At 42.5% G+C, this 24,892-nt stretch overlaps 1 long non-coding RNA gene across 1 annotated transcript in view; it reads left to right on the top strand.

Moving 5' to 3' along the window:
- Window positions 1-22,573, top strand: part of LOC142830287 (uncharacterized) — a 404,243-nt gene extending 381,670 nt beyond the window's left edge. Inside the window, exon 3 of the long non-coding RNA XR_012905437.2 lies at window positions 22,092-22,573. This is a non-coding gene — a long non-coding RNA (uncharacterized LOC142830287). The remainder of the gene's footprint in view (window positions 1-22,091) is intronic.
- The last annotated feature ends 2,319 nt before the right edge of the window (window positions 22,574-24,892 follow it).

Raw genomic sequence — 24,892 nt, 5'->3', positions numbered from 1 at the left:
TGTAAGTCGGAACTGGCATCCAGATTCAGCCGCTGCTGAAACTGACCAGCGGCTGACTACAGAAAGCCCAAGGCAGAGTTGCTCTGCCCTGGGCTTTCTGGAATCAGCCTCTGATCAGTTTCAACAGGCTGAATCTGGACGCCAGTTCCTACTTACATACAGATTCAACTTAAGAACCCCAGGCGTCCCAAAGTCAGCTGCTGCTGAAACTGATCAGCGGCTGATTCCAGGAAGCCCGGGGCAGAGCAACTCTGCCTCGGGCTTCCTGTAGTCAGCGCTGGTCAGTTTCAGCAGCGGCTGACTTGGGGACGCCTGGGGCAGAGCAGCTGGGGTGCTGCTGTGTTGCTCCAGTAGCGCTGCTCCTCGGCGCTACTGGACCAATCCACCAGCACCCCAGCTGCTCTGCCCCAGGCATCCTGATTCAGCCACTGCTGAAACTGACCAGCAGCGGCTGAATCAGGACGCCTGGGGAAAAGCAGCAGGGGTGCTGCCGGGTTGATCCAGTCGCGCTGCGGGACCAACCGGCAGCACCCCAGCTGCTCTACCACAGGCATCCAGAGAAAAGCCTGGACTGCTGGGGGGGGGGGGGTGGACTAGCTGTGCCCCCCCCCAGCAGACCAGGGAGACGCAGGCGGGGGACTGAGACGCACCGCGGTCCCGCCGCCCGGGTCCTCCGCGGCTTTGCTCCCCATCTCCCTGGTCTGTTGGTCTCCAGCAGACCAGGGAGACGGGGAGCAAAGCCTCAGAACACGACGGCAGCAGGACAGCCGCGGTGCGTCTGGGCTGTCCGCTGCCCGCGTGCTCCGCGGCTTTGCTCCCCATCTTCCTGGTCTGGGGAGACGTGGAGCAAAGCCGCGGAGCATGCGGGCAGCGGACAGCCCAGACGTGCCGCGGCTGTCCCGCTGCCGGCGTCCTCAGAGGCTTTGCTTCCCATCTCCCTGGTCTGCTGGTCTCCAGCAGACCAGGGAGACGGGCAGCAAACCCTGTTCGTAACTCGGGGACTGCCTGTATTTGAAATTATTTTTTATCTAAGATAATTGATGACCATTTAATACTTGCCTACTACATACCCCTTTTGAACAAAGGCACATTCTCTTAGTGGCTTATCAGAAGCTTTGCAAATATTTCAACAATGTCAATGTTTGGGTGTAATGGGTTATCGCTTGTACATGCTTTCTAGTATAAAGGTTTTTCAGTGTAGTTTCCAATAGCGATCACAGTGTTCAAATCCTAACCAGGCAGGCGAGTGTACTACTCCACCCTGAAATTTGCCCTGCATAATATTACCCACAGCATAGCTGAAGGCAAGAAATATGTTGATTACCTATGAAGACTATCCTTAATGTTTTATATGAGAGGTAAAGTTCTGCTGCTTATACAAGTTGCTTTGGTGAATGCTATATAAAAAGTGCTTTTTGTGAGTTAAACTGACTAATTTGTTTTCAGATGGTGTATCTACACTGCAGAGGTTTTTTGGAAAAATGGCTGTTTCCCAAAAAAACTTCACTTACGTCCACACTGCAATCATGTTCTTTTGAAAAAAATATTGAAAGAACCGAGGGGTTTTTCTGACATTGGTAAACCTCTTTCTACAATGAAGAAACCTTTTTGTGAAAGAGCTCTTTCGGAAAAAGGCATGTGTGGACGGGGAGGAGGGAGTTCTCTCGAAAGAAGAGGAAAAAGGAAAAAGCACAGGTGCCCTGGTGGCTACTCCATCCATAGTAATCACAGCTTAAATGCGAGACAACATCCATTCAGTGTGGACGCTATCTTTCAAAAAAGCAGATCGCTTTTTCAATGCGCTTTTGCTGTGAAGACACTGTCTTTCGGAAGAAGTTTCTTTGCAAGATCTCTTCCGGAAAAGCATCTTCCGAAAAAATCCTAGACATAGCGGCTGTGTCTAGACTGCATCCCTTTTCTGTAAAAGGGATGCAAATTAGACACATCGCAATTGCAAATGAAGCGGGGATTTAAATCCCCCCCCGCTTCATTTGCATGAACATGGTTGCTGCTTTTTTCTGGCTCGGGGCTTTGCCGGAAAAAAGCACCAGTCTAGACGGGGATCTTTCGGAAAATAAAGCCTTTTTCGAAAGATCCCTTATTCCTTTTTTTTATCCCTTATTAAAAAAAGGAATAAGGGATCTTTCCGGAAAGGCTTTATTTTCCAAAAGATCCCCATCTAGACTGGCACTTTTTTCCGGCAAAGCCCAGAGCCGGAAAAAAGCAGCAACCATGTTTATGCAAATGAATCGGGGGGGGGGGGGGAATTAAATCCCCGCTTCATTTGCAATTGCGATGTGTCTAATTTGCATCCCTTTTACGGAAAAGGGATGCAGTCTAGACACAGCCAGCCAGAATGAACATCATAACTTACGAATGATCCTTAACTTAATTTAAAGATTCATATTTCCATATGTCAGGGCTGTTCCCCAATTTGGCACTCCGAGTGCAGAAGATGGGCACCCGCAAGGGACCTTAAGTTCCTTGCCTTTATGTGGTTGCTAGGTGTTACAGAACAACTAAGAAAAGGACAGATCAAAACCACAAAGATTCACAGTTCTTCAGGTTGTAATTTAAATGGTGAGTGGGGGAGGAAAGGCATAGATTCACACAGAGAAGTTTAACCAAACTACCAAAATTTAAAAAAATACCCTGATTGTGTCTAAATACACATTTTCCTTGTACTCGCAATCCATGCTGATCCATATTTCAAGGCCCAGTTCACTCCCATGTCCAATTTTTCTTATAGACATGGTAATTCCAATTACTGCATCTGCTTCCTCCAACCCTTAACTTAATATTTTCCCACAAAGAAAGCAGGCAAGGTATCTAAACACAATTCAGATTTCAGCACTGTATCCCCATTGGTTCTTCTGGCCGCCTGCCAAAACCCTTGCTAGCTATCAGAGTTTAACTCCTTAGTCACTGGATGCTGGCCAGCACTCCTCCTATCCATCACACCATATTGTTTTCACTATCACATCTTACTTTTTTTTTCATTTCTGTGCTGTATCTCTTGGATTACTATTTTCCAAATATTTCAGATGCCTATTGTTTATTGTTGTCCTTAGCCAGCCAATGAATCTAATATACCTGAGCTGCCCAGGAGAGTGGACTGTACAAAACACAAATGAATTGTGTTGTGTGTGCTTTTAGGGGGTGATTCTGGGATTGGGAGTGTGTTGGGGTCACCCTGCAAGTAATAACCGAGGTTGGTGGAAGCCAGAGTGTGGTTGCTATTTACTGACAGATGCTGGGGTCAGAGTTTCTGAATTAGGACTGTGATTATACACAGATGCTCAGGGTATGACCTACAGTTTGGCACTTTGTTAGGAGCCCAGGTAGGGAGTTATGACAGCAAAACATTGTGAAGCATCGCAGGCTGCCGGTGACACAGCCCATCACTGGTCTGGGTTGCATCCTGCAATTCCATATGTACATACAGAGCCAGATTGTTCTGCTCTGGTCCAAAGGGGAGGTCTCAAGTGGTGGAGGGTGTTGGAGAGCAAGCATTACCCTACAGCAGCGATTCCTGTCCTCAGGAGCTTAGTTCATGAGCCTCTATCACTTGAGCTAAAAGCCAGTTGGCTCTCAGCTAAGGCTGTAGATGAAACTCCTTCTTTATCTGTGAAAGGTCTAAGTGCCACTACGTGGGACAGTGAACCATACTCAGTAGGTGTGTGGGTTACATTAGCCCAGTTGCTCTTCTAGGATGGGACAATGCCTGGACCCAATTCTGTAGCACAGAAGCCACCTCTGTGGGGTGAGTCCAGAATGGAGATTATCCTCCGGTTTCCCCCCTCTCTGATTCAAAAAGAGAGCAGAAGGTGCTGCTGCCGGTGATGGGTGAGTGCACTTGCTGAGTCAGGAGGTTACAGCCAGCCCCATAGGTTAATGCTATCCCTTCTTCCATAACTCAGGATTTTGTCCTTTTGGTTTTATTTCTCCGTAGTGGAATCAGTTGAGGTCAGAGATCAAAATATTCCCATTAGTTAACCTGTGGGCTGCCAAGAGACTACAACCAAGATTATAATATCAAGGAGATGCAACCAAAAATAAAATGCCGTCTAGGAGTTTGACTTTATTTTTTTCTGTTCTCATTAAGTTTGTGTTGCACGTTAATATGATTTTTGCATAGCTTTTCAGTTAAGTTTATAATTCTTCCAGATACAATATGTGGAAGAATTACATTTTTCTTGGTACGGTCTTGGCTATTGTGTTGAATCTTCTGACACTTTTGCGGCTTTCAAATATGCGCATAGATAGAAAATACAATGCAGTATAAATGCATTATTAATGCTCTATACAGTGCCTCTTTTTACCATGATGTATTTCCTGCTATACTGGCCCTTAAATCTATTGAAGACCTACATGTTTTCCTTTTTCTTAAGCTCTCCAGAGAAGTTATGTGAAGGATAAGGGTTGATTTATACACTGCATTAGTCAACCTATGAGACTGTTTATTATACAATAGCTAGTGTTCACCCAATTTGGGCATTAAATACCATTCCTTTAGCATGGGAAGTGCTATGCAAGTACTAATCACTACAACACTGTGTGGATATAAAATTGGCATCTGCATCCACAACCGAGTCTGCAAAAATGTTCTGTGGATATCTGCATCCATATTGGTGGATGTAAAGCAGATATCTGCAGATTTACAGGGTTTTAGACACAAATCTGTATCTACATCCATAGTCGCAAAAATGAGCCGTGGATATCTGAATTCACATCCACAAATACAGATACCCATGAATATAAAGTGGATTTGCAAAGCTCTACTAATTACCCCCTCAGCTGTGTGCCTGTGTATTGGCTGACTCCCAGTTGTGCAACCTTTTTTTATAATGAATCAAGACCTATGATTCTTCATTTTATAGGACCTCATTAATAAGAATTTGTACATTTAAAATCAACAAACTTATCTGAAGATATTAAAAACAATGAGTCATCCTCTGTCACCTTAGAGGTTAACAAAAATATATGTAGTATCATGAGCTTTTGTGGGCAAAACCCACTTCTTCAGATGAACTTGAAAAGACGTGCATTTTGCCCATGAGAGCTCATGATACTATATATATAATATACTATATAACTGCATATCCTCTTTCAGAACTTTGGCGTAGTCTAGACATAGCCTAAGGGTATGTCTAAACTACATCCTTCTTTCGAAAGAGGGATGTGAATTAGGCAGCTGGAAAGCGCAAATGAAGCAGGGCTTTAAATATCCCGTGCTTCATTTGCATAGTTGTGTCACAGCGGTCTTTCGAAAAAGGTGGGTTTTTTTTGAAAGAACTGCGTCTAGGCGGCAGTTTCACTTTTGAAATACCCTTTTTTGAAAGACTGCTGTGACACAACTATGCAAATGAAGCACAGGATATTTAAATCCCCGCTTCATTTGCACTTTCGATCTGCCTAATTTACATCCCTCTTTCGAAAGAGGGATGTAGTTTAGTCATACCCTAAAGATGCAACAGGACTACTTGTTTTTTTTAAGAGTTACAGACTAACACAGCCACCCCCTGAGACTTTTAAATATGCTAGTATCTGTGGATATGTAAGCAATCGAGTGTATATCCACTTTAAACTCAATTAGTGTTTAATGTAATATAAACATGGAACTGTGTCAATGTTGACTTGGATTTTCTGCTAAAGGACATTGGGCAGAACTAGTGTGTACAGTCAGAGTTCCATTGACTTCAGTGGAGCTATAAGAATTTATGCTATCTGAGGATCAGCACCAGAATGTTTGGAGACTATGATATAAGTCACGTAGCTGGATGAAAATGCAGTGAAAAACATCAATGCAAAAAGTTAGAGGAAGAGCTGGGAACTTCAGAAGGAACAGCCCAGTGATGTTTATAATAGCATATGGGTGTATGACATGGCACATTATACATAGCTTTCATAAATAAGTGATTGCACTGTATTTAAATTGCTATTGAGGAAAATTCACAGTATGTTTTTATCCTACAGTTGATCCTAGTGTTCATGATGTGACAGGCGTCCAATAGATGGTGTAAGGCAGGGCTACTCAACATGCAGCCCAAGGCCTGTTTGTTTGCAGCCCGCTGTGTGGCTTGGGTTTACCCAGGGCTCAACACACGGCCTGCAGGAGGGATTCTTTGAACATGGCCTCCACTGGGAACACAATCCCAGGAGGGGTGAGCATTGAAAGACGCAAGCGGACGGGTTGGCTGGAACAGACAGGTACAAGGTTTCGGCATTTCTAACCCCCAGGGAGAAGGTGCTGGGAATGCCAGGACATTGTGGGAAGTGCTGGCTGCTTTGCTTGTGGGCAGAGCCTGAGAGGTGCTGTTTGGCTCACACTGGCCATGTTTGGGTCCAGCGCCACGGCCAGGCAGCTCTGCTTCTGTCCTGCATGGAGCGACAAACTCCTGCAAGGGGACATCAGCCCTGCTGGGAATCCACTATAGGGATTCTGGGTACCTGTCTTGACAGTTTTTGTTTGATTTATAAAAATTGTGACGCCAAAACAAAACAGTAGTCAATATAATGGTCTTCTGTTGATATGTGTTTCAGTAGTTACATTCCTGGACTGCCATTGCTCATTAAAAGTACTGTCATATGGGTGGAAATCAGGTAAATATTGCATTTTATTAATATCAGCAGAACTGACTTAACTGGGGCCTGTGTGTTGTGTAGTCTTGCCTTAATCTTTGTATTCATGCCTGTCAGTATGAAAGAAGATATTTGCATATATATTTGCATGTATATGCAACCACACTTAAGCTGCAGCTCACGGCATGTGCTGTGAGCATCACTGTAGTCCCCAGAGTTTCCAAAGTTGAGTAGCCCTCGTGTAAGGGGTCATGACTGACATAATACCTCCTGCTGGCCGCTATGGAAATTAGCTTAGTACCCTATGCTGGCCACCCTTTGTTACCTGCCTCCTGTGAGTGTCTCCACCACTCGCCAGGACCCATGTCACTCCCAGACTGGTGTGCCCTTTCCTCAGGATATTGCTCCACAGCAGGACCCCACACTCTGGGGTTCTCCCCTCCCATGGAACCCCAACACCTATACCCATCTTGCTTCAGTGACTGACTACAAGTTGTCATCTAGCCCCCATATTGGAGCAAACTGAAGTCTGAAATGGCCACTCTTCATTGTCAAGGAGGTGTGGACCTGCTCCCTTCTAATCTATCTGCCTCCCTGCAGTCCTTGTACCCCTCAGGCCTAGCAAGTAAGGGCTCAGCCTGGGAGTTTGCCAGGACAGAGCTCCACAGCTCTGCTTGTCCTTCCTCAGTCCTGCTCTGTCTCAGGTATCCTCTCTAGCTTCCCAGAGAGCTAGGTCCTTCCTGCTTCACAACTGGAGCAAGACTGTGCTCCTTCTTTCCAGGAGCCTTTCATATAGGTCCTAGCAAAGCCCTGATTTGCTGTCTCTACTCTAATTGAGTCTCAGCCCCAGCCTTCACCTGGGCTGTTTTAACCTCTTATGGACCCATATGGGGCAACTAGCCCTTCGTAGATGACCAGCAATGCATATAGGCAAAAGTTTTGGATAACAGCAACATAAACTCTCACTATATAAACATGTACAGAAGCCAGTTGAAAATACGATTTTTGCTTGTATCTGCATATTTCCTAAGCCACTCTGTGCACAAAATGGTAGAAAAAACTACATTGTCAGGAATACTGCCCTTCATTCTCTGCAGGATTTTATAGACACTGTTGAGGCCCCCAAGGATAAATGTATTTTCTATTGTCCCCATTGTATACACCAGAAAATACCAAGCAGCATTTCATTGTGCTACTACATATTACAAAATTCAAAAAAAATCTCTATTCCTCAGCTACCTGTCATTATAGCCTTTAGCAATATGCCAATGGTTGCAATATAAAATGAAAATGTGTGATTGCAGGGGGAAAGTTTGTATATCAATTCAGATCTACTAAATTGCCCAGATATGAGAGGTATAATGTGCACTTTTGCCCAAATGCTTACAAAATATACTCTGATTATGGTCAGTAAATGCTATTCTGCAGAGCTAATTCATTTAGAGTATATTGGAAGAAAAGCAATAACAGAGGATTATTGAACTTCCATAAAAAGATGGACTCTCTATGAAATTTATGTTAACTGAATGAATGTTGGCAATTTTGAATATATCTGAAGATTGTCTCGTCAACTTGGATGATAATAACAATCTGAAATAAATGTGAGTATGTGTAATATGATGGGTGTTTGATTTATGCTACATGCAGAGATGTGCATCAGTCTCTTTCAGTAAGTGGATACTGGGCTCTCCTGGGATTTTCATGGCAGTGAAGGATATCTCGCATAGCTCATTGTTTTACTCATCAGGTTCTCTGTTGCTACTTTCAGATTCTCTTGCAAGAATTCTCTTAGGATAGTCCATCATCATAATAACAAATGAATAGATAAAGGAAGACAAAGACAAAGAAAATTTGTAGCTTCATCCTACTTCGCAAAACAATGGCCTAAAATTAAAATGCTGATTCACTAAGTTAAATAGAATTTGTTTGCAGGGAGAGTGCTTTTTTAATATACACCTGTGTGTATGTGAAAATAGAGTGTATATATAATGCGATTTTAACTTGATCCCTGAAAAGTGACATAAAAATAACAAAATATGTCCTCGAGAGGTCATCAGTCCAGTCCCCTGCCCTCACGGCGGGACCAAGCACCTACTAGATCATCCATGATAGACATCCATGATGGATGTCTGTCTAACCTGCTCTTGAATATCTCCAGTGAAGAAGATTCCACAACCTCCCTAGGCAATTTATTCCAGTGTTTAGCCACCCTGACAGGAAGTTTTTCCTGGTGTTCAACCTAAACCTCCCTTGCTGTAATTTAAACCCATTGCTTCTGGGTATCATCAGAGGCTAAAGAGAACAATTTTCCCCCCTCCTCCTTGTTACACTCTTTTAGGCTATGTCTACACTACAGCGCTAATTTGAACTAACTTAGTTGGAATTAGTTAATTCGAACTAAGATAATTCGAATTAGCGCCGCTAGACCTAAAAACTAGTTCGAATTAGCATTTTTCTAATTCGAACTAGCATGTCCACATTGAGTGGACCCTGAACAGAGGTTAAGGATGGCTGGAAGCAGTGCTGGCAGGGCATCAGAGTAGGACTTAGAGCGTGGAGCTGCTGTCTCAGGCTAGCGGAGGGCTGTGCTTAAAGGGACCCAACCCCCACCGCGGACAGACAGTTCTCAGGGGTGCCCCGCTTGCAAAGCAGTCCTGGCTTGGAGTGCCCTGAGTGCCCACACTCGGCACATCACAGCACTCGGCCATCAGCCCGGCTGCACTTGCCGCAGGCTGCCATCCGGGGAGAGGGGGCAATCGGGGGGCTGCAGGAGAACTTCCACCCCGAGCAGCCCGCAAAGCCAGCCTAGTCCTCCCCACTGGGGGCTCGTACCCCATTCCTCCCTCACCTCCTTCCATTTACCCCTCTCTAGCCCCCCTTCCTGATGTACAAAATAAAGGACACGTGTGTTCAAAAATAGAAACTCTCTTTATTGAACAAAACTGAGGGAGACTGGGAAAAGGAGGTGGGAGAGGGGAAGAGAGAGGCTGGGAGAGGGGAGGGCAACTAAAATGATCAGGGGTTTGGAACAGGACCCATATGAAGAGAGGCTAAAGAGACTGGAACTTTAAAGCTTAGAAAAGAGGAGACGGAGGGGGGATATGATAGAGGTCTCTAAAAGTATGAGTGGTGTGGAGAGGGTGCATAAAGAAAAGTTCTCCATTAGTTCCCATAATAGAAGGACTAGAGGACACCAAAGGAAAGGAATGGGTAGCAGGCTTCAATCTAGTAACAGAAAGTTATTCTTCACAAAGCAAATAGTCAACCTGTGGAACTCCTTGCTGCAGGAGGCTGTGAAGGCTAGAACTAGAACAGAGTTTAAAGAGAAGTTAGATCAATTCATGGAGGCTGGGTCCATGGAGTGCTATTAGCCAGGGGGTAGGAATGGTGTCCCTGCCCAAAGTTTGTGAAAGGCTGGAGAGGGATGGCACGAGACAAATGGCTTGGTCACTGTCTTTGGTCCATCCCATCCAGGATACCCAGGGTTGGCTGCTGTCGGCAGACAGGCTACTGGAGTAGATGGACCTTTGGTCTGACCCAGTACAGCCATTCTAAGCTCAGGGCTCAGGGTCGGGGGTCTCAGTGGACCACCTTGATTTTCATGCAAACCTGCTCCTGGGTGGCCAGGCTGTCAGCTCTCCTGCCCTAGATGGCCACTTTCCTGTGCCTAGTGCGGAGGTTGTGGACGAGGTCCACGATGTCTGCACTAGACCAGGCGGGTGCCCGCCTCTTGTGGTCCTGGGCAGGCTCCCGAGAGCCGCCAGCCTGGTCCCGGGAAGAGGCGGAGGGCTGGGGGGCATCGGGTGGCTGGCTCGAGCCGTGCCTGGTGCAGGGTCTGCTGGCTGGGTGCTGGCAGGCTTGCACCTGGCACGGGCACCATAGCCAGCCCGTGCCCCTTTAAGGGCTCCAGGGCCGGGAGGGGGGCATACGAGTTTCCCTGGTGGTGCCCAGAGTGGCCACCAAGGAAAGCTGGGGAGGGCTAGCCTCCCACTAGTTCGAATTAAGGAGCTACACAGCTCTTAATTTGAGCTAGTAAGTTCGAACTAGGCTTAATCCTCGTAAAATGAGGTTTACCTAGTTCGAACTAAGTGCTCCGCTAGTTCGAATTAAGTTCGAACTAGCGGAGCGCTAGTGTAGCGCCTATCAAAGTTAATTTGAACTAACTTTGTAGTGTAGACATATCCTTAGATACTTGAAAATTGCTATCATGTCCCCTGAAAGCAATTTCTTTCCTGAACTAAACAAGCCCAAATTTTTCATTCTTCCTTCATGGGTCATATTTCCTAGACTGTTAATAATTTTTGTTGCTCTTCTCTGGATCTTCTCCAATTTCTCCACATCTTTCTTGAAATGTGGTACCCAGAACTGGACACAATACTCTAATTGAGGCCTAATCAATGCAGAGTAGAGAGGCAGAATGACTTCTCGTATCTTGCTCACAACACTCCTGTTTATGCATCCCAGAATCATGTTTGCTTTTTTTGGAACAGTGTTTAACACTATGATTCCTTAATCCTGCAGTACTCCTTCCTAGACAGTCACTTCCCATTCTGTATGTGTGAAACTGATTGTTCCTTCCTAAGTGGAAATATTTTGCATGTGTCCATATTAACTTCCTCCTATTTACCTCAGACTATTTCTCCAGTTTTTCCAGATCATTTTGAATCATGATCCTATCCTCCAAAGCACTTGCAACTCCTCTATGCCAATCTAAATAGTTGATGAAGATATTGAACAGAACCTGCCCTCTGTGGAACCCCATTTATTATGTCCTTCCAGCCTGATTGTAAACTATAAATAACTACTCTCTGAGAATGGTTTTCTAGCCAGGTATACACCTACTTTCCAGTAGCCCCATCCCTAGTTTATTGATAAGACAGTCACGTGAGACTGTATCAAATGCTTTACTAACCTCTAGGTTTACCACACACCCTGCTTCTCCCTTATCCACAAGACTTATTATCTTATCAAAGTAAGTTATCAGATTGCCTTGACATAAACCCACATGCCCTGGCACAGTGGCATTAAATACTAACACCAACCCTTTGTTTGGGGTTCACATCTTTTCAGTATTGCATATGTGAACAATACTGTATGCGAATTTTCCCTAAATCTTACATTGGCTTGGTGAACTATTTATGCCTCCTACGAAACTGGGCAGCAAATTAAAACTTTTTTTTTCTTTTTCAAAGGGAATTAGATGTCTAAGAAATTTTGATGGTCAACTAGGCACCTGTATGCATATTCTGTCCATAGCATATTCTACCTTAAAGGATACACAGCCATTTTTTTTTCAATACCAGTAAACAAGCACAGTGGTGACTGGTTTGTAATGTGTCTATTCACATTGTGGGGGACTAGAAAACTCATCACCCTTTCTTTAGATTACATTACCTCTTGTACAGCTCATCTGCAATTGTGATCAATAAAATGGTTAATAATAAAAAGAAAATGAAGTGGGGGGGAAATCAGCTGACTTATTTACAATTCAAAAATATTTGTTTTCTGGAAGAAATCACTTAATGAGGGTGGAAAGTGAATAGAATGCATCAAGTAAAATCTGGTTTCACTGAAGTTTAATGCAGTAAATAATTGACTTCACTATATCTTATAAATGTAATATAGAGGCTTGCTGTACAGTATGTTTTCAGTTCAAAGAAACACTTAAGGATTTTTACTAAGATTTTATGGTCAGATGAATTTCAATATAGAATTTATATCTACCAACTATAGTAAGTTCAGTAGTCAAACTATTGCTTTTTTAACATGGAGGGTGTGTCTAGACTACAGGGTTTTTTCAACAAAAGTTGGCTTTTGTCGACAAAACTATACCTGCGTCTACTCTACCACGGTGCTCTGTTGACAGTAAGTCGACAGAAAGTGGCAGTTTTGTCAACAGCAGTAAACCTCATTTTATGAGGAATAATGCCTTTTTTTGAAAGTACTCTTTCGAAAAAAGGTGCTATTGCATGGAAACTGTGCTTTTTCGAAAGAGAGTGTCTAGACGTTCTCTTTAAAAAAAGTTGCTTGCTTATTCGACAATACTGATCATACTCTAGATGCTTTTTTTTGATAGAGGCTTTGTTGACAGTATCTGTTGACAGGGCCAATCTGGTCAAACTCTTCACACACTATTGGTGATGTATCACAGGGGATCTTACACTGTCACTGTCTTTGAACTGTATGTGTTCTCTGGATATGGAGAGAACATTAATCTCCACTGTCATCATTCACAAGTGGTAAATTCTCTTTCTGACTCGCACAGGGTATGTCTACACTACCCCGCTAGTTCGAACTAGCGGGGTAATGTAGGCATACCGCACTTGCAAATGAAGCCCGGGATTTGAATTTCCCGGGCTTCATTTGCATAAGCGGGGAGCCGCCATTTTTAAAACCCCGCTGGTTCGAACCCCGTGCAGCGCGACTACATGGGGCTTGAACTAGGTAGTTCGGACTAGGCTTCGTTCACGGAATAGGAAGCCTAGTCCGAACTACCTAGTTCGAGCCCCGTGTAGCTGCGCTGCACGGGGTTCGAACCAGCGGGGTTTTAAAAATGGTGGCTCCCCGCTTATGCAAATGAAGCCCGGGAAATTCAAATCCCGGGCTTCATTTGCAAATGCGGTATGCCTACATTACCCCGCTAGTTCGAACTAGCGGGGTAGTGTAGACATGCCCCCAAATATTAAAAATAAACAAAATGACATTTTCTTAGTAAGGGCATGATTCTGTCACTGAGGTCACATGAAAAAGGCACATATGTAATTAACAGGATAACTTGATATTTAGTCAGTAATTTAAATCAAATGAAGTTCTGTTTAGAAAAAAAAAAAAGCCAGAGAGTCTGTTTAGTTGTCTGTCAGGTTTGAATATCTAATAACCCTAGCACCAAAACTACTACTACCAGCAGAGCTGAGACATTCTTCTGAGGTTGATGAATTAAGAGTATGATGTGGTTTACTGCATGTGGTTTTAAAACAGTTGTCCTTCTTTTCTGCATTTTGTAAGAGATAGCTAAACCTAGTATCCGTGGTCAGAATTTCTCTTTTCCCCACTTCTGTTCAGTGTGCTAAGCTCCATTTGGATGTAACTCTAATGTCAAAGAAGTGGTTGTAATTTCATGATGCCCTTTGTATGATTTTTAGGCCTGATCTTCCTTCAGACTGAATAGTGCTCTGTGGCTGCTCAGTGACATTATATTTTACACATTTTAAAAAATGACTTACTATGTATTCAGTCTTCTTTTGTATGGCTGGTATAGAGCAGCAACTAAAATTTTACCTGAAGTTGATTGAGCCAAATTTATTGTAGTGATGGCTTCTTCACGTTTATAACGTGGGCAGCAGGTAGTGCTATGTTTGATGATCTGTCGTGGGGAACCACACTCGCATGGCATGTAAGTCACTGTTTCACTGTCTGAATGTTATTCATTCATTTCTGCTTTACAAATTAGGAACTCCATTTATTTATTGAAATGTGATAACAGACTGCTTATTATCCTTCAGATCTTTTGGGTCTCTGACATTCAAACTTAGTGAAAAAAGTGGGCATTGCTGCTTCCATTTGGGAATGGTTAACGATATGATTCTGGCTGCTCAAAAGTAGAATGGTTCGGTACTCATTAACAGGGACAGCAAGGAAGGTATAGGCAGCCTGAAAAATATAGAGACATATTTGGGGTTACTGGTGGGGACCTTATATGGTCCATTGGCAAGGTTTTGTTGTTCTAGGTGAAACCACAAACACCATCAGTCTGGAAACTGTATGGCTACATCTATATGCTTTTTGCACAAGAACAACTGTTCTTGGGGAAGTAAATTTTTGGTAAGGCATCGGAACAGAGGGCTTCTTGCACAAGAGTTATTCCTCTCTCCATGAGGAATAAGCCCTCTTGCGCAAGAGCTCTTGCACAAGAAGGCAGTATGGACAGGCAACAGTGGTTTCTTGTGCAAGAAACCCCTATGGCTAAAATGGCCATCAGAGTTTTCTTGCACAAGAGAGTGTCCACACTGCCATGCATGCTCTTGCGCAAACGCACTTGGCAGTGTGGATGCGCTCTTGCGTGAGACCTTTTGTGCAGAAACTCTTGCACAAAACCGTTCTTGCAGAAGAAGCCTGCAGTATAGATGAAGTCTCTATGTCAACAGTACTCTTAGGCTACCTCTACACTGCAGGCTTCTTCCGCAAGAACAATTTTGTGCAAGAGTTTCTGTGCAAAAATTCTTGCACAAGAGTGCATCCATACTTCCATGTGCTTTTGCGCAAGAGCATCCATGGCAGTGTGGACACTCTCTTGCACAAGAAAGCTCTGATGGCCATTTTAGCCAGAGGGGTTTCTTGCACAAGAAACTCCTGTTGCCCATCCACACTTCCTTCTTGCACAAGAAGCCCTCTTTTCTGACACTATACTGTAAATTTACTTGTGCAAGAATGCACATGCAGTGTAGACGCTCCTCAAGTTTTTGTGCAAGAACGGCCATCTAGACAAAGGTGAAGTTTTTTAGAAAAAAGGCCACTTTTTCAGAAAAACCCTGTAGTCTAGACATACCCTTAGAGTTACTGTATTTGGCCATATGTGTGGTATGCATTCCAATTGTAATTATATTTCACCCTAAGTTCTCCTCAGTGGTATCCCAGTATGATCTAGAAACATAAATTAGTGCACTTGGTATCAGTAGCCATTTCAGAACATTGTTACAATGTGACCCTTTAAAGGGGTTAGATGGCTGTTTTGTGTTTTAGTGTCCCTCATAAGTAAGAACTAGGACTCTGGTTTAATGAGCATAAAAGAAATCATCCAGATAGGATTATGGATTCTAAATGAATTCTTTGCTTTGGTATTCATGGCTGAGAATGTTAGGGAGCTTCCTAAACCTGAGTCATTCTTCCTAAAACCTGAGTCATCTGAGGAATTGTCCTAGATTGAGGTGTCATTAGAGGAGGTTTTGGAACAAATTGATTAACTTCACAGTAACAAATCCCTGGTACCAGATGGCATTCACCCAAGAGTTCTGAAAAAACTCAAATGTGAAATTAGGGAACTATTAATAGTGGTTTGTAACCTATCCTTTAAATCAGCTTCCATACCTAATGACTGGAAGATAGCTAACATGACGCCAATCTTTTAAGAGGGCTCTAGAGGCTTATCCGGGCAATTACAGACTGGTAAGTCTAATGTTAATACTGGCAAATTAATTGAAACTATGGTAAAGAATTAATTTGTCAGACATAATTTGTTGGGGAAAAGTCAACATAGTTTCTATAAAGGGAAATCATGCCTTAGTATTCTATCAGAGTTTATTGGGGGAGGGAGAGGGGAAAGAGAAGGTCAACAAATATGTGGACAAGGTGGATCCAGTGGATATAACATACTTAGTTTTCCAGAAAGCCTTTGACAAGATCCCTTACCAAAGGCTCTTAAGTAAAGTAAGTTGTCATGGAATAAGAGGAAAGATCCTCTCATGGATTGATAACTGGTTAAAAGACAGGAAACAAAGGGTAGGAATAAATGATAAGTTTTTAGAATGGAGAAAGATAACTAGTGATATCCCCCCAGGGTCTGTACTGGGACCAATCTTATTCAACCTATTTATAAATGATCTGAAGAAAGGGGTAAACAGTGAGGGGGAAAAATTTGCAGATGATACTACACTAACCAAGATACTTAAGACCAAAATCAGATTGTGAAGAACTTCAAAAAGATCTCACTAAACTAAGTGATTGGACAACAAAATGGCAAATGAAATTTAATGTTGGTAAATGTAAAGTAATGCACATTGGAAAAAATAATCCCAGCTATACATACAATATGTTGGGGACTAATTTAGCTATAACTACTCAAGAGAGAGACCTTGGAGTCTTTGTGGATAGTTCTCTGCAAACATCCACACAATTTGCTGCGGCAGTCAAAAAAAAAATAGAATGTTAGTATTATTAAAAAAAGGATAGAGAATAAGACAGAGAACATCTTATTTTGTTTTATAAAACCATGGTACCTCCCACATCTTGAATACTATGTACAGATGTGGTTGCCTCATCTCAAAAAAGATATGTTTGTATGGGAAAAGGTTCCGAAAAGGGCAACAAAAATGACCAGGGGTTTAGAACAGGTCACATATGAAGAGAGATTAAAAAGATTGGGGCTTTCCATCTTAGAAAAGAGGCGACTAAGGGGGGGGGGGAGAGATATGAAAGAGGTCTATAAAATCATGACTGGTGTTGAAAAAGTGACTAAGGAAAAGTTATTTACTTGTCCCTGTAACATAAGACCCAAATGTCACCAAATGAAATTAATAGGTGGCAGGTTTAAAACGAGCAAAAGGAAGTTTTTCTTCACACAGTGTACAGTCAGTCTATGAAACTCCTTACCAGAGGAGATTGTGAAAACCAGGACTTTAATGGGGTTCAAGAAAGAACTAGAAACATTCATGAGCGTTTGGTTCATCAACGGCTATGAGCCAGGATGTGTAGGAATGGTGTCTGTTGCCTCTGTCAGAGGCTGGGAATGAGTGATGGGAGAGGGATTGCTTGAAGATGCCCTGTTCTGTTCACTCCCTCTGGGTCATCTGGTATTGGTCACTGTTGGAAGACAGGATACTAGACTGAGATAGACCTTTGGTCTGACCCAGTATGGTCGTTCTTATGTTCATGGATGACCATAGATTGTGTAACTCACTGGCTCTGTAATGTGTAGACTGAGAGACCAGGATTAGGCTGCACAGTGTGAAACAGGACGTGTAAATGCTGGTTTAGATTAAGCAATAGTAGATCGTATTGCTGGCAATGCTACAAAAATCCGGAGGGCCAAAACAAGTAAGCAAGGACTTGTTATATAGAGGTGCAGAAAGATTTTGGCAGATGGCAGTCATAGCTCACAGTTATTTATTTATTTATGTATACATTTATTTATTTATTTAGCAGGTGTGTATGTGTGTGTTACAGTTACTGTTTATCTTCTGAAACGAGCATGTGATCTTAAAAAAAAAGTGGGCAAAATGGTAGCTCATTAAGAAGCTGGAATGAAAACTCTATAAACTTACAGCAACAGGCAAGCAGATTTTCCTAACTCTGCTCTGGGAGGAGAAAATTCCCCTGGCATTAAGCTGTATTTGAGGTCAGAAGGTGAAAAAACCAATACTCACTAGCCAATGCAAAACAGAAAATCAAATCAGTTTCATGCTAAACTTTCATGCTAAAACTTTTCATTGTAAAGTCAATGAAAATGAAGATCTAATTTGGACTTGCTTTGTGCATATTTCAAAAACTCATTTTTAAAGCAACAGGGACTTGATAAATTAAAAAGTTTAGGCTGTGGAGTCACTTCATTTATTATCTAGTTTTGCCACTGAGAAACTAGAAGGTAGGTTTAATTACTTGAATTATGCTAATTTCAAATCTTCCCCCCCAAAAAAATCAGAATCAATTTCTTCAACAGCCTCTGGAGAACTGGAAAGAAGAATTTTTTTATGCCAGTCTGACTAAAAGAAATTATTTAAATATTGATCAATGTTTTAGTCTGTTGATTATCATAATATTTTACTCTGTTGTTAGTGTACCTATGTATGAAATATTGAGTTGCATAACACACCCAGGGCATGTGTACACTAACCCCCTAGTTCGAACTAGGAAAGCTAATATAGGCATTCGAAGTTGCAAATGAAGCCCGGGATTTAAATATCCTGGGCTTCATTTGCATCTTTCCGTGCGCCGCCATTTTTAAATGTCCCTTAGTCCGAACTCCGTGCCCACAGCTACACGCGGCACGGAGAAGGTAGTTCAAATTAGGATCTCTAATTCAAACTACCGTTACTTCTCGTGGAACGAGGCTTTATTTGCAACTTCAAATGCCAACATTAGTCTCCCTAGTTCAAACTAGGGGGCCAGTGTAGACATACCCCCAGGGAGATAATGCAGTCAAGAATCATTAACTCATTTAGTTCGAACTAGAGTGGTAATGCAGGCAACCGGAGTTGCAAATGAAGCCCGGGATTTGAATTTCCCGGGCTTCATTTGTATCTCGCCGGGCGCCGCCATTTTTAAATGTCCGCTAGTGCGGACTCTGTGCCGCGCGGCTACACGTGGCACGGACTAGGTAGTTCAGACTAGGCTTCCTATTCTGAACTACCGTTACTCCTCGTTTCGGAATAGGAGTAAGCCTAGTCCGAACTACCTAGTCCGTGCCACGTGTAGCCGCGCGGCATGGAGTCCGCACTAGTGGACATTTAAAAATGGCGGCGCCCGGCGAGACGCAAATAAAGCCCGGGAAATTCAAATCCCGGACTTCATTTGCAACTCCAGTTGCCTACATTACCACCCTAGTTCGAACTAGGGTGGTAGTGTAGACATACCCTCATTTTGGTGCCATCAGGGGCAGATGGCCATTTTGCTGGGCCCAGGGCAGCACAATTTCGCAGGGCCTCCCTTTGCCATGTTGCATGCGTGGTGGCACCACGGCACATGCACGGAGCTTATTGAAGAGCGGGGCCCGGTGTGGCTGCCCTGCTCGCCCTGCCCTATATCCTCCCCCTGGGTGCCATATTCCATTGTCTGAGAAAGTTGCACAATAAATCACTTTAAAAAATAGGTGTATGCAATCTGTAAACACAGAAACGTGCAAGCACAAATGGGTAAAGATTATGCATGTAGAATTTGCAGCCATTTGCATCCAGGAATGCATATTTTGCAAGTTTGTTTTTGAAAATGTGGCCCTACCAGCAGCGTCAATTATTAATAACCAAGCAAAATTAAAAATAATATGATGTGCTCTGAATCAGAAAAGATTTGAATGTTGATGAAGGATGAAATTTATTCTGCTGTAAACTCTGATCTTCATATGTGTCCATCTGTTTGAATGATAAGGATCTATATCCACTTTGTTGTCAGAATCAGACTAAAAATGTTGCAAGATAAAGCTTCCTCCTAACATTTCTAAAATGTTCTAGATGTTGGCTTTTCTTGGCATATTTCAGTGCTTTTACTTTTAGCTTACATTACAATCTGCAGAAGGGCATGACATTTATTTAAAAAACAGAACCCCTTTCATTTATACAGTTTAAAATGTGGGCTCATTGAGATCTCTCTGTGCATGTGAATGTGTGTGTGAGAGAATGGACTAAACTAGGAAATACCAAATTTAATGGAACTTCACAATTTTTTTCTTATCTTAAAAGCATTAATAGTGCAAATTGTGTTCTTGGTTTAATTGCTGTAATCTCATTGACGGTTTTTGAGGATGCAAGGGTGAATTTGAGGTTGACCAATATTTTTCTTTCTTACCAGTACCCTGCAGAGCTATGTAGCTTAAAACGGAAATAGGGCTGTTTCAAATAGAAGAATCCATTAATTCCAAAGACAAACCAGTGAAAAGATTCCCAAACCAAGCATTTGGACTATTTAAAAATGAGTCAGGAGTTTTACAAATGCTTTGGCTTTTATAGTCATTAGGTGAATAAATCTACAGATTAGAAGAATTTATGCGGAAAAGTATTATATTGCACTTGTAAAATGACCCAAATTTGATAATGTAAAAAGTAACTGAACTTTATATATATAAAAAGCCTACACCAGATCATCAAATGGTGCGTTTTAGTGTAGCTTTTTTCAGTCATGTCATCATTGGCTTTTATCATATGGAAGTAGCAGATTTCAGTCACATCAGATTATTTGTTTATCCTAATGCAAGAAGATATAAGGATCATAATTCAGGATTTATTAGCAAAAATTTATGCAAGTGCTTTACATGATATGAGTGTTTTGTTGCAAGATAATTCAATAGGCGTGTTAGTTGGAATAAAGACATAATACCTGTCTTTTCCATCTTTCTTATTTTCCGTTTACCTGTTGCTACAACAATGATCAGTTTGGAAGGTATTATGACCTTGATCCATTTGTGTAGCTTCCATTGGCATCTCTGGAAATTACTTGTTGGGATCAAGGGTAATTGTATCTAAAGACGGCCCTATGCTTATTCTACATAAAAACAGACTTGTGTGTTTATAAAAAAGAAATAGAAAAATAGCAATGGAAAAGACCAAGTTCCACCATGCCTATTCTATAGTCACAAGAAATCAGTCAGGGGATACACTTCACAGCTCCAGCAGAAGGTGGGGGAAAAAACCCAAATAGTTCAATTCTGTGCATGTGAACAGAGAACTCTGTAGACATATTAAATCATGTTTATACTCGCAGTACTGTTAATAGGTACTTGTTCCCCCATCCCCAGAATTCCAGTAGTATAGACTCTGTCAATGCTTCCTGTAACTAATAATGGACCAGATCCTCAGTTGCTATAAACTTAGTTTCCGTGGAGCTGTGATGATTTACATCAGCTATAGTATGAACCAATAAATTTAGCTAGGGTGACACTGTGGGATACTTGGAAGGGTTAGAGCCACCCCTTATCTGCCACTGCTACCCAGCTCTGAAGGCTGAGCAAAGAAAGCAGCATCCGCTGGCTGGGCACCCCACTCTAGCCGTGAAGAAGTAAGCCCACTCAGGAGTCCGGGATTCCTGAGAGAAACCCCAGCCCATGTCCCCACCTATTAGGCACATTGTCCAGAGAACATCAAAAGTCCAGGGCGCCCCACAGCAGCCCTGTCTGGGTATGTCTACACTACCACCCCTAGTTCGAACTAGGGTGGTTAATGTAGGCAACCAAATTTGCAAATGAAGCCCGGGATTTGAATTTCCCGGGCTTCATTTGCATCTTGCTGGGAGCCGCCATTTTTAAATCCCCGCTAGTTCGGACTCCAAGCCCGCGGCTACACGTGGCACGGAGTAGGTAGTTCGGATTAGGCTTTCTATTCTGAACTACCGTTACTCCTCGTGGAACAGGGACATACTACTGACATCAGTGTGGACTGGTCAGAAATCCCAAACTTTCATGACGTGATCCAGTAAGTCAGTGCTTGTGTCTCTGGCACAGTGTGGGCTGGTCAGGAAAGGTGCATGATGTAAACCTACATTCCACATCCTAATGACCTAAAAAAACCCAAACAATGGGTACTTAAGAACAATTAATACCTTTTCTATCAGTTTCATGTATCATGGACATTCTAACTGACTATTTCTTTCCTCTTTCCCCCCTTTCTTTTCCTTCTCTTCTCCCATCCCCTATTTATTTAGAAACTGGACCTTTAATAACTCCATTCATCTGAAGAAGTGGGTTGTGCCCACAAAAGCTCATGATATCATCTACTACGTTTTGTTAGTCTCTAAGGTGCTGCTAGACTATTTGTTGTTTTTTAAGTTTTTCCAGTTATAGACTAACTCAGCTACTCCTCTGAAGCTTTTGAACAGGTCTGTTCAGAGAGCTACAAGGAGGGACTTTCTTTATTAAACAGTGGATTACAAATGGGATTGTTTTTACACCAAAAATGATCCTGAGGAACCCAGCTTAACCTTTGATCCCATGACTCATGTATACCAGCCATTCATCAATACTAATGAGCAGTTCAACTAGAGGCTGACCAGGTGCCATATGACATCTGAATGTTCCTTTGTTCATTTTGTAGGTCTCTGGAGTTGTTTACTTATGAGAATGGACCTCAGTGAGAAAAATATACCAATGGATAAAACTGCCTTCTGTGTCTTTCATAATATCTGTGGAGCAAAGAGGGAGCAGTTTTTGCCAAGGTGGAGATCAGAAGTGGAGCAGCTGTCAGCTGAACTGAAACAGCCAGATACAATGGTTATTAGACGAGTTCCACCCAGAACTATGTAGGTCATAAAGACTTTGAAAGAACATTTTAGCTGTGAGTTAGAGTAGTTGTGTGTTGCTGCAGTGTGCGCCACTTGGCTTTGCTCTTTTGTAGTTTGCTATGATTCTTACAGTGATTACTGTGTATGTAGGAATACAACATTGTCAATACACCTATTGTTACTGTCTGTGTAGGTTAGTTTGGGCTCTGCAGTAAAATTGGTGCACGTCAGACCTGCTCAGCACCAGTCAGAATATGTTGTGAACTAATAAAGATGAATTTTGAGCCCCCCAAAACATTTGTGTTTAGTAACATGGAAGAGGAAATTTAAAAAAATTAAAATAAGTTAAGGGAACAGAATTTAAGAAAGGGAAAGAACCATCATGTCAGTTTCTGCAACACTTACATCAACCATGGCTTTCAGAGGTTAGAGTATATGAAGCTGTGATTGTCCCTAATGTGCCCCATGGTGATATGGCAGGGGCAATGCAGTGATCACTGATGCCACATGGGATGACCCATGGTAGCCTGAAGGCCACAATGGTAGCTGCTGCTGATACAAGACACAGAGGTACCATTATCTGCATATTCATGACAGACATGGAAAGTTAGGATACTGAACTCTTGATCCCCAAAAGCTGTAAGCACTTCTCTTTGGGATTGATAGAACACTGTGCCAGAAACAGCAAAGCCTGTGGTGAATACGCCCACAGGAGAGTCAGCAGAGATTGGGGAAATGACGGGAGATATCTCAGAGGCATGAGTATATTTGCATAAAGAAATGACACTGAAGACTGACATAATTTTCCTCAGGCATGGTGATTTTAGCTGATACCTCTCTCCTGAGTTTAAAAGAGGCAAAGGAAGCATAATTGTTGGCATCTCGATGCTGTATGCTGCTAGACCATGTACTGCGCTGGGATCTGCTGAAGTAATTGCCGAGTGGTATGAGAAAGTGTCATGGTGGAAGAAATAAGGCCATCCTCCCCAGAAACCTTTTGCAGAGGATTAAAAAGTTACTCCATCAAAGTTTCATCTAAATCTCTCTGGAAGAATCATGGGACTCATAGACTTTAAGGTCAGAAGGGACCATTATGATCATCTAGTCTGACCCTCTGCACAGTACAGGCCACAGAATCTCACCCACCCCCTCCTAGAATAATCCTCTCACCTATATCTCAGATATTGAAGCCTTCAAATAGTTTGAAGACCCCAAGATGCAGAGAATCCTCCAGCTGTGATCTGTACCCCATGCTACAGAGGAAGGCAAAAAACCTCCAGGGCCTCTGCCAATCTACCCTGGAGGAAAATTCCTTCCCGACCCCAAATATGGCGATCAGCTAAACCCTGAGCATGTGGGCAAGACTCACCAGCCAGACACCCAGAAAGTTCTCTATAGTAACTCCTATCATCCCTCCATTGACCTATTTCCCACTGATAATGAATGGTCAATTATTTACCAAGATCATGTTATCTCATCAAACCATCCCCTTCATAAACCCATCTAGTTTAATCTTGAAACCAGATAGATCTTTTGCCCCCACTACTTCCCTTGGAAGGCCGTTCCAGAACTTCACTCCTTTAATGGTTAGAAACCTTCATCTAATCTCAAGTCTAAACTTCCTACTAGCCAGCTTATATCCATTTGTTCTTGTGTCCACATTGGTATTAAGCTTAAATAATTCCTCTCCCTCCCTGGTATTTATCCATCTAATATATTTAAAGAATGCAATCATGTCCCCCCTCAGCCTTCTTTTGGTTAAGGTAAACAAGCCAAGCTCCTTAAGTCTCCTTTCATAAGACAGGTTTTCCATTCCTCGGATCATCCTAGTGGCCCTTCTTTGTACCTGTTCCAGTTTGAATTCATCCTTCTTAAATATGGGAGACCAGAACTGCACACAGTATTCTAAATGGGATCTCACCAATGCCTTGTATAATGGCACTAACACCTCCTTATCTCTACTGGAAATACCTCGCCTAATACATCCCAAGACTGTATTAGCCTTTTTCACGGCCATGTCTCAATGGCGGCTCATAGTCATCCTATAATCAACCAGGACTCCAAGGTCCTTCTCCTCCTCTGTTAATTCCAACTGATGTGTCCCTAGCTTATAACTAAAATTCTTGTTATTAATCCCTAAATGCATAACCTTACACTTCTCACTATTAAATTTCATCCTATTGCTATCACTCCAATTTACAAGATCATCCAGATCTTCCTGTATGATATCCTGATCCTTTACTGAATTGGCAATAGCTCCCAACTTTGTGTCATCCGCAAATTTTATCAGGACACTTCCACTTTTGGTGCCAAGGTCAGCGATAAAAAGATTAAATAAAATTGGCCCCAAAACTGATCCCTGAGGAACTCCGCTTGTAACTTTCCTCCAGCCTGACAGTTCACCTTTCAATATAACCCGCTGTAGTCTCCCCTTTAACCAGTTGCTTATCCACCTCTCAACTTTCATATTAATCCTTGTCTTTACCAATTTAACCAATAATTCCCCATGTAGTACTGTATCAAATGCCTTACTAAAGTCGAGGTAGATTAGATCCACTGCATTTCCTTTATCTAAAAAATCTGTTACTTTCTCAAAAAAGGAGATCAGGTTGGT

This window comes from Pelodiscus sinensis, chromosome 7, assembly GCF_052426305.1.
Source record: "Pelodiscus sinensis isolate ZL-2025 chromosome 7, ASM5242630v1, whole genome shotgun sequence".
NCBI classification, from domain to species: domain Eukaryota; kingdom Metazoa; phylum Chordata; order Testudines; family Trionychidae; genus Pelodiscus; species Pelodiscus sinensis.
Note: the sequence above shows the minus strand (reverse complement) of the source record. Positions and strands in the feature narration are given on the sequence as shown.